Here is a 13,232-nt window from a genome sequence, read left to right on the forward strand (position 1 = left end):
AGAAAGTCCTAAATCAAGGCATTTCCCAAATGTCAGTGGAAACGCTAAGTAAGAGTATACAGCAAAGCAGGAAAATCTCTGCTAGAGGTTTCAGATGCTGTCTGAGGACATTCTTAGCCTTTGGATTTGAACACAGCCCAAAATATTTCACTTAATAGTCACAAGGATGTTCCATCAGACGTAAGTGACAATCAGTGGCTAGTAAGGGAGTTAAAGATGGCTCAAGATATTTTGGCTTAGACTCTGCAATTTTCAACTCTTTACAATCACAGAGTTCTAATCCACGAATCAGTTTTATAAAATCATTAATATGGGTGTGGCTTTTTGGGGAGGGGAGAAATGCAGGTTTCCTTGGTTTGGTTTCCCCTCTACGAGAATTCATCCGTGTTTCTATCTCTTCTGCAATGTATATCCTTCATTTAAACTTTTATATTATTTCTGGCTGGGTAAGTACTTTGATCCCTGAAACTTTGGCTCATCATTCTTGGCAGGACACTGTTCCTCCTGTTTTTGTTCCTGACACACAGTAAATATCCCACCTAGTGCTCCAATGATCTTCTGTGTAATTCTAAAATGATAGTCTGGTACAAGCTATTTAATCTTTGAAGTCCACAGGCTGTCTTCTCCATCTTCTATGAGGCCCCTTTACAGTCTTTTCTTTTCACTGAGATGTATCTATTTAGCTGCCCCTCAAAGCTCAGTAACACACAGGTGGAAAATGTATTGTATTTTGCATATGAGTAAAACAACCTCAAATGTGCAGGCAGGTATGATATGGTTGAGTTCCTACCCCACTGACACCATACTCATTGAACCAATTATTTTGTTACATTGAGATATGCAAGGTGAGCACAATACACAGCTCTAGAATTTTCCAAAATAAAGAGAAATTGCACACATTCAAATGATTGCTCACTCTGTTTTGTTCTGTTGAGTCAGAGCATCACTATTTACAGTGCCGGCATTGTATAAAGAGTCATAACTCATCTGGAGATGATTTAAAGTACACAGTAGGATGTGTAGAGGTTCTATGCAAATGCTAGGTAGGTTTACATAGGGACTTGAGTACCCTTGAATTTTTGTATTTGCAGGGATTCCTGGACTCAATCTCCCACACATATCAAAGGACAAGCATACTACAAAATCCTGTAAGAACAGACAGAGGATGATATTGGCAATGTGCCGCTATAGAGTGAGAGCCTAACATCCGACTGAGAAGAAACAGTGGGAGGTAAGAATATAGTACTTCATCCCTACATGATGAACCACACCTGTAGTCTCAGCACTCAAGAGGCTGAGGCAGGGGGATCCTGAATTCCAAGCCAGCCAGGGCTGCATACTAAATTCAAGGTCAGCCTGATCTACATAGCAAGATCCTCATGCCAAAAATAAAACAACAACAAAGAAAACAAGACACATGCAAGACTCCAATCTGAACAGTCCACAAGCTAGGAAACTCCACACCTAGATTTCTCAATGTGACCTAAAATCAAAAGTGACTTCTGGGGGGCTGGAGAGATGACTCAACAGTTAAGAGCACTGGCTGCTCTTCCAGAGGACCTGGGTTCAGTTCCCAGCACCCACATGGCTGCTAACAACCATCTGTAATCCTAGTTCCAGGGAATTCAACGCCCTCTTCTGACCTCCGTGGTCTTGCATGACACAGATGCACTTACATACACGCAAATGATACACTCATACACATAAAATAATAAATAAAATAATTTTAAAGTGGCTTCTGCTGTTTAGCTCACAATGCTGAAGAATTAAAGCCAAGACAAAATAGCAAAAGAATATTTTCAAGTTGGGTGTGGTAGTGCATACCTGGAATATCAGCACCCAGGAAGCTGGGACAGGGAGATCTCATGTTCAAAGCCAGCCTGGGCTACATGATGAGACTTGTCTTTTGTTTTTGTTTTTGTTTGTTTTTGTTTTTTGAGACAGGGTCTCCCTGTAACCCCAGATGGCTTGGAACTCACTATGTAGACCAGGCTGGTCTTGAACTCATAGAGATCTGCCTGCCTCTGCCTCCCAAATGCTGGGATTAAAGGCATGTGCCACTATACCTGGCGAGACTCATCTTTTAAAAAGGAATATTTGGGGTGGCGAGATTGCTCAGTAGGTAAAGGGACTTGCTGTGAAGCCTGACAAGCTGAGTTCCATCCTCAGAACCTACAAGAAGAAAGAAGAGAACTGACTCCATTGTCCTCTGACCTCCACAGGCACCTGTGGCATTTGCTCCCACATGCATACGCATGCATAATCCAAATAAATAAATTTTCAAATGCAATAAGAAAATGGTTTTTTAAAGGATTTTTTCCTTTTTATTTATTATTTTCATGTGTATGAGTGTATTACCTGCATTTATGTGAGTGTACCTGTGTCTTGCAAAGCCCTCAGAGGGAAGAGTGGGCATCAGATTCCCCTGTAACTGGAGTTGTTAGCTGCCATGTGGGTGCTGGGAATCGAACCTGTGTTCTGCAAAAACAGCCAGTACTCTTAACTGCTAAGCCATCTCTCCAGCCCAAAAGGAATATTTTCAAATCAATAACTAGTAAAGAACTAAAATCCCAAACTGACCTAGAGATTCAATGTCATTCTCACTGAAATCTCAGCTGAAATATTTTTTGCAATTTTAATTTTTATTGTTAAGCTATGTACAATAATAATTTAATGCAATGGGCTAAATACACACAAGGCCTGCATATTCTGAATTACAAAAGTGGTTTGTATAGTCACATATGGTTTTAATCAAGCATATATTTCCACAATGAAAGCACTTACAAATCTGTTAATAAAACAGTACCCAAAATACTTAACACTGACATCAGCTTTTTATAAATACTGCCATTCCAGCTACTGAAAGCATTTATTTTTAGAAATTTTAATGTCATCTAGGAAAATGAGGTCTTCTAAAACTTAACAAATATGTTATAAGCCTAAAAAGGTTTTAAATCAGATGTACTGACAGGAAACTTTTAGGTTATATTAAAACAAAAACAAAAACCCTTAGAAAAGAATACTAAAACAAACTATCTTTTAAGACCATTAAACATTCCTTACAAAAACTTAGTTTTTTATGCCATCACCTTAAAAGAAATAAAAATCAGTTCATTATCTTTAATAACCTACCAGACTACTGTTGTTTAAAAACTTAGAAATATAATAAAGCACATATCTGTACTTTCGTAAACTCAAAAGTATACTTACATTTGACACATTAACCACCTACGGTTTATAGCTTATAACGGCACAAATCTACCTAAAACCTAAACAGAACTTTATCCTTTAGATGGTCAGAAGCAGATGGAACTACATGGTCTACATACTTATGTGTAATCATTAGAACTCAGTAAGTAATTCAAATATGGTCACATAAAGGCAGGAGATTAAAGGCTCAAATATCAATCTGAAGTTGAAGACATCTTTCATTACATGCCTAGATATCAGAACATTACTGGAGAAGACGGTTCTAATATGTGGTTTCCACAGAAGGTAACAAAATTTCAGAAAGTACAAAAAGTGTCAAGATCCATAGTTGGCTTCATCAAAAGCTTTCCTAGCCTGTTTCAATTCTTCATTCAAAGCAAGTAAGTCTTTAACTCTGGCAAACTTCCTTGGGTCTTTTCAGATCAAGAATACAATATCTTCAACTTGCACTGGACCTTGTCTTCCAATTGACATTGCCTTGTGAGTCATCTCAGTGATGAACTCTATGACAAGATCTTCAAGAATATCTACGGACTCAGTGTAAGGATTCTGGTCATCCCCAAACCCATACATCATACACCACAGTTCTTTAGAAAAGTCTCTTTCTTTTACCCTGTCCACCTTCTGCGCCTCCTCTAATTTCTTCATTTTCCTCCTCAAAGGTGGTGGTGTCTTCTTCCTCATCAGCCACCTTTCTAAACCCGCCCCCTCCCCTGCTGAGCACTCACTGGCTCCCCCTCAGCTGAATTTTTTTAGAAAGAAACTGACAAACTGAATCTAAAATGTGTATGAAAATGCAAAAGAACTCTTTCCCCAAGCAGTCTGGAAAAGGAGGAACAGATTTTCAAAACATCCAACCAGAGTCCCACTTTCCAATGTGGGACTTGAAACTACAGTACAGGGTGGTGTTTTCTAAAGACAGAACTATTAACACATGGCCCAGTTTATAGACCAACTTAAGTCATAGGAGAGGAGCAGACAGTGGTTGACTCAGAAGGTGGGTGGGTCGGAAGGTTCATGAAGGATTTTTCGTATTCTACATTTTTGAGGTTGGTCAGTTAGGATTTTTTTGTTTGGTTGGCTGGTTTTTATTTGGTTGGTTGGTTGGTTGGTTGGCAGGTTTTTTGTTTTGTTTTGTTTATGTCTATTAGTGTTTGCCTGAATGTATGTCTATGTACCACTGTATGCCTGTGAAGACCAGAAAAGGGCTTTCCATCTCCTGTAACTAGAATTACAGGTGGCTGTGAGCTGCCATGTAGGCACTGCAAATTAAATCCCTATCCTCCTCAAGACTAGCAAGTGTTCTTAACCACAGAAGCATCCCTCCAACCCAGGTTGGCTGGTTGGTTGGCCATAGATCAGAGACAGAGACAGAGACAGAGACAGAGAATAGTTAGATATAGCTATATTCCAGGCTGGCCTTGAACTCACTATGTAGCAAGGGTGGCCTAAACTCCTGACCCTCCTGCCTCTTCCCAAGAGCTGAGATTACCAGGCCCAACTCTTATTTGTTGTAATTACCAACTCATGAGGGCAGCCTGGACCATCTACATTCTGCAGACCTTCCTTCCGGCTGTGGTCCGGCTCCATCTGGCCGCGACTTTCATACAGTTCTCTTGTCCTGGGAGTCTGCAAGGTGGCCACGGTGTAGCAAGCAGAGGTGGGACCTGGCCCCAGACACCAGGAAGGTACCACGGGAACAGATCCACGCCCATGTGAGTTCCAGAAGCCGAAGACGCTTTCGGGAATTTTTTTTCCAGGTTCCCCTTGGAATGAGAGACCTGCTTAGCTATCCTGTGAAGGCCAGGGGCCCCAGAGCCCGACCACTGTCTCTTCTGGTCCAGACCAATGTGGTATCTCAGAGAATGCTCAGAGTTCTCCTCCAGGGAGGAGTGCAGCCTAGGTGACGCAGCACAGGGCTCAAGTAGATGCGCTGTTGTCCGAGCCCGCTACCCGTGCGGAACTTCGGCACGCAGGATTAGCAAGAGCCTTGAGACCTTGTAGAGGCTTCTACCATGGAATTTCCTCTTCCTTACCTTTACAAAAAAGACAGGTCCGCAGGACGCAGACTGGCCAGTGCCACTCCCTAAATTACCTGGTGACTGCCTGTAGTTTTCTCCCAGCGCTGTAGCCAAAGTACAGATGGGATTCTATCCTGCCATGTTTATGAGGAAAGTTCTTGGAGACCGTCAGCATGGGTGAGATGCCCAGATGGCAACCCGTGGTGCAGAAGCTGGGAGATGGGACATCTACCACTCTCCCAGGCACCACAGGCTTGCTTGGTGCTTCCGGTGGACCAGCCCACAGGTTCCCTCCAACCCGTAGCTGCAAGACCTATCTAGCTGCTATCCTTTGTGAGGTCCTATCATTGGAGATACCTCTGAGGAATTTTCCTGAGTCTCACTTTGGGGCCACAGACCAGACCTAGGTGGCCAGAGAGGACACTCCTTAATATATATATATGTGTGTGTGTGTGTATGAGTGTATTGCCTGTATGTATGTAAGTGCACCCATGTCGTGCAATGATCCACAGAGGACAGAAGAGGGAGTCACATCCCCTAGAATATGGCATTTTTCAGTGCCACATTAAAGAATGGACCTCTCAAGGTTTTGGGGTGAAGCCCAGCTTCACAGCACCTGCCATTTGCTATGGAGTGTGCACACACATCTTACTGTAAGACAGTTGCCCCCCTCCAACTGGGGAATCTCTGGGTGACTGGGCATCTTAGGGCATCACTGAGATTTGCATGTTGCTTTAGCAAATTCCAAGGGCTGAAATCAGACCTTTAGTATCTTCAGTCTGGCACTAGGGTAAACTTTTGTGTTTTTTATTTTATTTTATGTGTATGAGTGTATTGTCTGCATGTATGTAAGTGCACCCATGTCGTGCAATGCCTGAGGAAGTCAAAAGAGGGCGTCAGATCCCCTGGAACTGGAGTTAAAGATGGTTGTTAGCTGCCATGTGGGTGCTGGGAATTGAGCCTGGGTACTCTGCAAAAGCAGCCAGTGCTCTTAACCACTCAGCCATCTCTCCAGCCCTGAGAGGACGCTCTTCCTAAGATATATGACTAGAGGGAACTTAGTGGAGGCTAGGTATCTTAAGCAGGAAGTGGGTACCTTCTGGCCAGGTGATCCTGATGTGAAGAGCATGTTCGCAAAAGGTTGTTTAAGGGTTTCCTAGTGACTTCTTTGAGGGTGTCCCAGAAGGTGGACCAAATGGCCAGAGGGAACAGCACTAAATGAAAGACCAGAGGAGTGAAGCTGAGGTTTACTGGGATGAGGAATGGGGAGGGAGACGCGTTTTGTGGGGACAGTGAAAGCACGTGCCAGAGAACTGGGGTTTGCGAAATGACACTGTCCGGAAGCCTGAACCAAGTACAGGAGGATTTCTGCATCTGTGAGTGTCGGTGCTCTGGGAAAAATCCAGGCAGAAATCTGGAGTGGGAAGTATTGAGAAATGGCCGCCAGGGGGCGCGCAACACCCATGAGAATGTCTTCCCGGATGGATCCAGATCGCCCGGCTAGATACAGGGAGGCAAGGCCTTGGTCCACGTGCACAGAATTTCTTGGCCTGGGTGGGACAGGCCATCTTCCCAGGCTGCTGCCATCTTCCAGAAGCATAGCCTGACAGAAGGTAGGGCTGTCTGTGCCACACTCCATATGTGACACGCCCCACAAGACTCGCAGACTACGCAGGTATTGAGTAGGTGTGAGGCTTCATACAGGTGGGAGAATGGGCAGGACGTAGTCACTGGTGGGTTGTAACAAGCAAATAGGGGAAGAGGAAACTTGGGAGGCTGGGCGGAGCCACTAGGTGAGGAGCCTGTAGTTAATTCAGATGATTTAAATGGCGAGTTGAATAAGACGGCCAAGTTTGGGGGTTGAATGGTTTTTAACATGTGGTGTCTCTTACGACCTCTTCTTCATCCAGTAGTCTGTGTGCGGGTATTGAGGCCTTTCAACTATTACTGTAGAATTGTTTCTTCAAGTCTAACTATTTTTGCTTCAACATGGAATTTTTTTTTTTTCTTTTGGTCTTTTTGAGACAGGGTCTCCCCTGTAGCCCCAGCTGTCCTAGAACTCACTATGTAGACCAAGCTGGCCTTGAACTCACAGAGATCCGCCTGCCTCTGCCTCCTGAGTGCTGGGATTAAAGGCGTGAGCCACCATGCCCGGCTAACATGGAATTTTTTATTAATATATATCTGTCTTTTTCTTATGTAAACGTTTTACATTTTAAAGCCTATTTCTCAGATATTAGTATTGTGATTACGTCCTTGTTCTAGTTACAGTTTCCATGGAATATTTTTTCATCCTTTTTACCTTCAAATTGTTGATGTCTTTGGATCTGAATACATGTAGACCACATGTGGTTAGGTGTCTCTCTCTCTCTCTTCTCTCTCCTCTCTCTCTCTCTCTCTCTCTCTCTCTCGTCTCTCTTTCAATACAGGGTCTCATGTCTGGCCTCAACTCACTAGCCAACGATGATCCTGAGCTCATGATCCTCCTGCCTCTGCCTCCCAAGCACTAGTAGTACAGGAGGTGTTCACCACCATGCCTGATTTGAATCTCTGTCTTTTGACTAGAGATTTTAATCCATTTGCCTTTAAAGTAATTGCTGATGAACAAGGTGTCAGAATCAATATTTCCAGTCTCATCCTCCCGAAGTACTTATTTCCATATCCGCCCATGAATCATAATATCTTTGTAGAAGGGTGCCCAGTGACCTAGCTGAGAGGTGCCAGTACCCTAAATAGACAAAACCTTGAGAGTGGGGTGCACTGAAGGGGTAAGATGAACAGTTTCTTATTTGTGCTGTTCCCAGCAGTGCAGCAGAGCTTGGTGCCAACGCCCTCAACCCAAGATTTCTCCCACTGGGAAAGTGAGAGAAGCAATCACTCAGTTTTCCCAGCCTTGCAGGCTGCTAAGTACAAGAGCCATTTCTGTCTTATCCCCGAGAGTGAATTGTCCAGGACAGTCTGGAGAAGTCGAAGGGGCTGGGGAGTAAGGCAGGCAGCATTCAGTTCTCAATAGCCAGCCATAGAGTCTACTAACTGGCTCATGTCACCAAGAAGCCTGCCTATGAGCCCTGCACGATGACTAGGTTGCTGCCACCCCTATCTGGCACTTTGCGTATATTTTACACAGTTAATATGAGCTCCCATACCAGCAACAGACACCATGGCATGTACAGAGCTCAGCAGCTGGGTCAGCTTGATCATGAACACTTGAAGGTACAATCATAAAAATAAATGAGAGGTTTGCTCTTAGCAGCAGGCCTGGCTTTGCAGGATAGAAAGGAGATGCAGAATCCAGAGATTATCTCCCCAAAGGACATGAGAGTAGTGGAGTGTGTGCATCTATAGAAAAGGTCTACGAGACTCCCAGAATCTAAGCAGGGCTCAGCAGTGGGTGAAAGCATAAAGACTAAATAAAGTTCATAAAGACTAAAGGTTGCTTCCTTACATGTGAGGACAAAGCAAGTCCTCAAAGAACATTAAAGTTAGGCATGGTGATACACACTTATCATCCCAGCACTTGGGAGGTAGAGACAGAAGGATCAGGAATTCCAGGCCATCCTCAGCTACATATGGAGTGCAAGGCCAGCCTGAGCTACATGAGACCATGTCTCAACCAAGCAAACAAAAAGAATCTTTGTCACTGTCATCCATCAGTTTGATTGCAGTGTTTTAGTATGGAGCTTCTGTAGTTCATCCTGATTAGAGTTGGCTAAGCTATTTAGCTCATTATTCAGTCTTTGGTCATCTTTGGGAAGGTTTGAAGCTGTTATTTATCCAAATAAGCTTCCCTCCTCTCATCCAGAGACTTGTAGAGTGCCCATATGGGTCCATTTGCTGGTGGACCATGAGACCTGGAGGCTCTGCTCACTATTCTTAATCTATGTCTCAAACTTGATCGTTTTGGCTTGGTGTGATGATGCATGTTTGTAATCCACTTGCAAAGTGGAAGCAGGGGAATCAGAGTTCAAGAAGGCTAGCTCAGCTACACAGTGAATCCAAAACCAGCTTGGGTCATATGAGACCTTGTTTCAAAAAAAAAAACAAAAACAAAAAAACCTCAGTCATTTCAATTGTCTACTCAAATCTGCCTTTGAATCCTTCTAGCCAATTTTTACTTTCAATTATTACAGTTTTCAGCTCTATTTTTTTCTTTTTATGTGCTTAGCCTCTTTCCTGATATTTGCGTTTTATTTGTAAATTGTTTTCTTGACAGTCTCCATATCTGCCTTCAGTCTTGGGGCATCTTTGTGACAGCTGTTTTAAAGTGTGTGATTTTTCTGCCTTATGGTACTCAAGGAGAGTTCCTCTTGGTTTGTTTTCTTTCTTTGAGTGGGCCATGCTTTTCATTCTAGTCCCACATTTCTTTGCATACCTTGTACCTTACTGAAAACTAAATATTTGGATCTAATAATGGGGTAACTTTGGTTTGGTTTGGTTTAGTTTGGTTTGTTTATTATTGCTTTAGGTTGTTGCCACACTAAGGATCTGTAGACATAAGGTTTTGGTGTCTGAATCCGTACCTTTCCTGGGCATGCACAGTGACTTTTGAATCTCCTCTATGTATCCAGTAACTTTGTAAGAGCTATTCTTCTTCCTCTTCTTTCTGGTGGTACTCGGGGTTGAAGCCAGAGCCACACATATGCTAGGTAAGCATTCTACCACTAGCTACATGCCCAGCCCTATGGTAGTTCTGGAATGTTCTGTTCTTTAATTTCTGGCTCCCATAAAGGGAAAAAGAGAAAATGAGGAGAGGAAGTAGGATACTGGCCCTTTAAATTTCCCAGAAGTTGCTTCAATCTGAAGACAAGAGTTTTCAACAGTTGGTGCAAGAGCACAGGTTGCCTGCCTCTGTCTGTACCTCCATGACAGTGATGAGGGCTGGGAAGATAACTCAGCAGGTAAAGCATTTACCATGCAAGTACAAGCCTGAGGACATGAGTTTAAATCCCAAGAACCCATATAAAAACCAGGCGGGCGGCCACCTGTAACCCATCCTAACACTCAAGATGCAGAGACAGGGTTTCCCCACAGAACAAGCTGGCTATCTAGATTAGCTGGAATCTTTGAACTTTGGGTTCAGGAAGAGACCTTGCCTCAGAAAATAAAATTTAGAGCAATCGAGGAAGACCCCAACATCAACTTTGGGCCTACACACAGATGCACATGTGTGCTACATGCATACTCACACATACACATGCACCCATACACTGAACTTGTCTACACACACGCATGCACACCACACATATTTTTAAAGCAGCCATAATCAGTCAGTACACAAGTCCATTTAGAAAACAATTCTTTTTTGCCCACCCATCCCCCACTTCTCAGAACTTGTACATAAGCCACCCCAGGAATACACACATGGGAGCTGATGTAAGAGCTGAAATTGACCAAAATTAACCACAAATTGTCATCCAATCCTTCCCTTGGAAGTTGCAAGGCTTTAGTAGACTTCAGACAGATTCTGCTAGTGTGTTTGCTGTCCAGATGGTGAGATGGATTCTTGATACTTTTTACTTGTTCTCAGAATCTTGTTTGCAACCTTTTAAAAATTCTTTTTATTTTATGTGTATGCGTGTATTGCCTGTGTGTAAGTAAGTGCACCTGTATCGTGCAATGCCGGTGGAGGTCAGAAGAGGCTGTCATATTCTCTGGGACTGGAGTTACAGACAGTTGTTAGCTGCCATGTGGGTGCTGGGATTCAAACCCGCTTCTTCTGCAAGAACAACCAGTGTTCTTTCTCCAGCCCGTTTACAACCTTTTTAAAAAAGATTTTTTAAATATTTTTGTTTATTATTATTTTATGTATTTTGCCTGCATGTAAGTATACCACATGCATGCAATGCCCACAGAGGCCAGAAGATGGCATCAGATCCCTTGAAGCTGGAGTTACAGGTGGTTGTGAGCTGCTTAAGTTACAGGTGGTTATGAGCTGCCATGGATGCTGGGAACTGAACTCTAGTCCTCTGCAAAAGCAGCAGGCACTCTTACCCGATGAGCTATCTCTCCAGAGATTTCGGGGGCGGAGGGCGGGTATTTAAAGTCTATTTTGCTTGATATTAGCAGAACCACCACACATATGCTCTTTTGGTTGAGTGGAATGCACTTCTCCACCCTTTACTTTCCAACCTGTCTAAGACTTAAAATTGGTTTCTTTATAAAGTTTTTTAAAATATATATTTTATTTATTATTTCTATTTTACATCTCTAGTGTATTACCTGCATGTATGTAAGTACACCCATGTCGTACAGTGCCCACAGAGGTCAGAAAATGGAGTCAGATTCCCTGGAACTGCAGTTACAGATAGTTGTGAGCTGCCATACAGGTTCTGGGAACTGAACCCAGGTCTTCTGCAAGAGCATCCAGTTCTCTCAATCATGGAACCATCTCTCCAGCTCTCTTAAAAAAATTTTTTTAATATTTTTTGGGGCTGGAGAGATGGCTCCATGGTTAAGAGCACTAGTTGCTCTTGTAGAAGATCCGGGTTCAAATCCAGTACCACATGGCAGCTAATAACCATCCAGAACTCCAGTTCTGGGGATCCAACCCCCTCTTCTGGCTTCTGTGGGCATTGTATGACACAGGTGTACTTATATACATTCAGGTATAACATTCATATGCATAAAATAAATTTAAAAATTTAGAAAATGAAAATATATTTAAAACAAATAAAACTAAAAAAATTATGTGCATGAGTGTTTTGCTTATATGTATGTAAGTGCGCCCATGTGTACAATGCCCATAGAGGCCAGAAGAAGGCATTAGATCACCTGAAGCTGCAGTTACAGACAGTTGTTAGTCACCATATGGGTGCTGGGAACCAAACCTGGATCTTCTAGAAGAGCAGCCAGTGCTTTTAACAACTTAGCCCCTAAAATGAGTTTCTTACAGAAAGTACATATTTGGCTCCTTTAAAAAATTATTAAACAACTGGACATGGTGGTGCATGCCTTTAATCCCAGCACTCAGGAGGCGGAGGCAGGTGGATCTCTGTGAGTTCAAGGCCAGCCTGGTCTACATAATGAGTTCCAGGACAGCTGAGGATACAGAGAGACCCTGTCTCAAAAAGACCAAAAAGAAAAATTATTAAACCAACCTATGTCTTTTTACAGAAGAGTTTAGTCTATATATTTTCTCAATGATATTTTCATTGTATTTTGTGCATTTCATACAATACATCTGAATCATATTTAGACCCCCTCCCCTATCTGTACCCCCTCCTCTTAGCCTTCCCACAGGATTTCATGCATTCTGTCATATAAGTTAAGGCCCATCGTGTCAAGGTTGCATACTCAGATGTCCCTCCATGTGAGTCCATCCACTGGAGCCTGTCCAACCTATCTAGCATCACTCCCTTAAAGAAGATCAGAGAGTTTAACCAATATTTTAAATGGAGTTTCTGATAAGGGCTTGCTGTCACTTCTATAATCATTATCTGGTCTTAGAGTTTTTGTTCCTCTTTCCTCTTTTATTGCTTTCCTTTTTTGTTGCTATTGTTTGTTTTTGTAGGGCCATGCTTTAATTTCCTTTTCATTTCCTGTTTTTTATGTTCTGTGTTTTCTTTCAAGTATAATATTTTTATTAATTCTTTGAGAATTTAATACAATGTATTTTGATCATATTCACCCTCCATTTCTCCGCCTAACTCCTCCCAGATCACCCCCCATAGATATTTCCTTTGTGATCACCATGAGGATTGTGTAAGACATCTTAAAGTTATGTTAGTTGATTTTAAACAGATGAAAACTTTTATATTTAATAAATCACAACCACTTTATTGTAATGGACTCACAAATAAAAACATCAGACTGACAGATTTAAGGTGGACACTCAAACACTTGCCCAAACCAAACTCCCTACACAGTGAGAGTTAATAAACTTCTACACAGAGTAACCATTCTGAAGCTGTGGAGCTTTGCTTAGGGTTTTACACTATCCATTACATTATTATGCACCTATCCAACACACACACACACACACACACACACACACACACACAC

General features: G+C 42.5%; 1 pseudogene; it reads right to left on the bottom strand.

Annotated features, from left to right (window-relative positions):
* Positions 1-3,525: 3,525 nt before the first annotated feature.
* Positions 3,526-13,232, bottom strand: part of LOC103742076 — a 17,090-nt pseudogene continuing 7,383 nt past the window's right edge.

The sequence above is a fragment of the Nannospalax galili genome, unplaced genomic scaffold (genome assembly GCF_000622305.1).
Source record: "Nannospalax galili isolate Female #2095 unplaced genomic scaffold, S.galili_v1.0 scaffold820, whole genome shotgun sequence".
Taxonomy (NCBI): Eukaryota; Metazoa; Chordata; class Mammalia; order Rodentia; family Spalacidae; genus Nannospalax; species Nannospalax galili.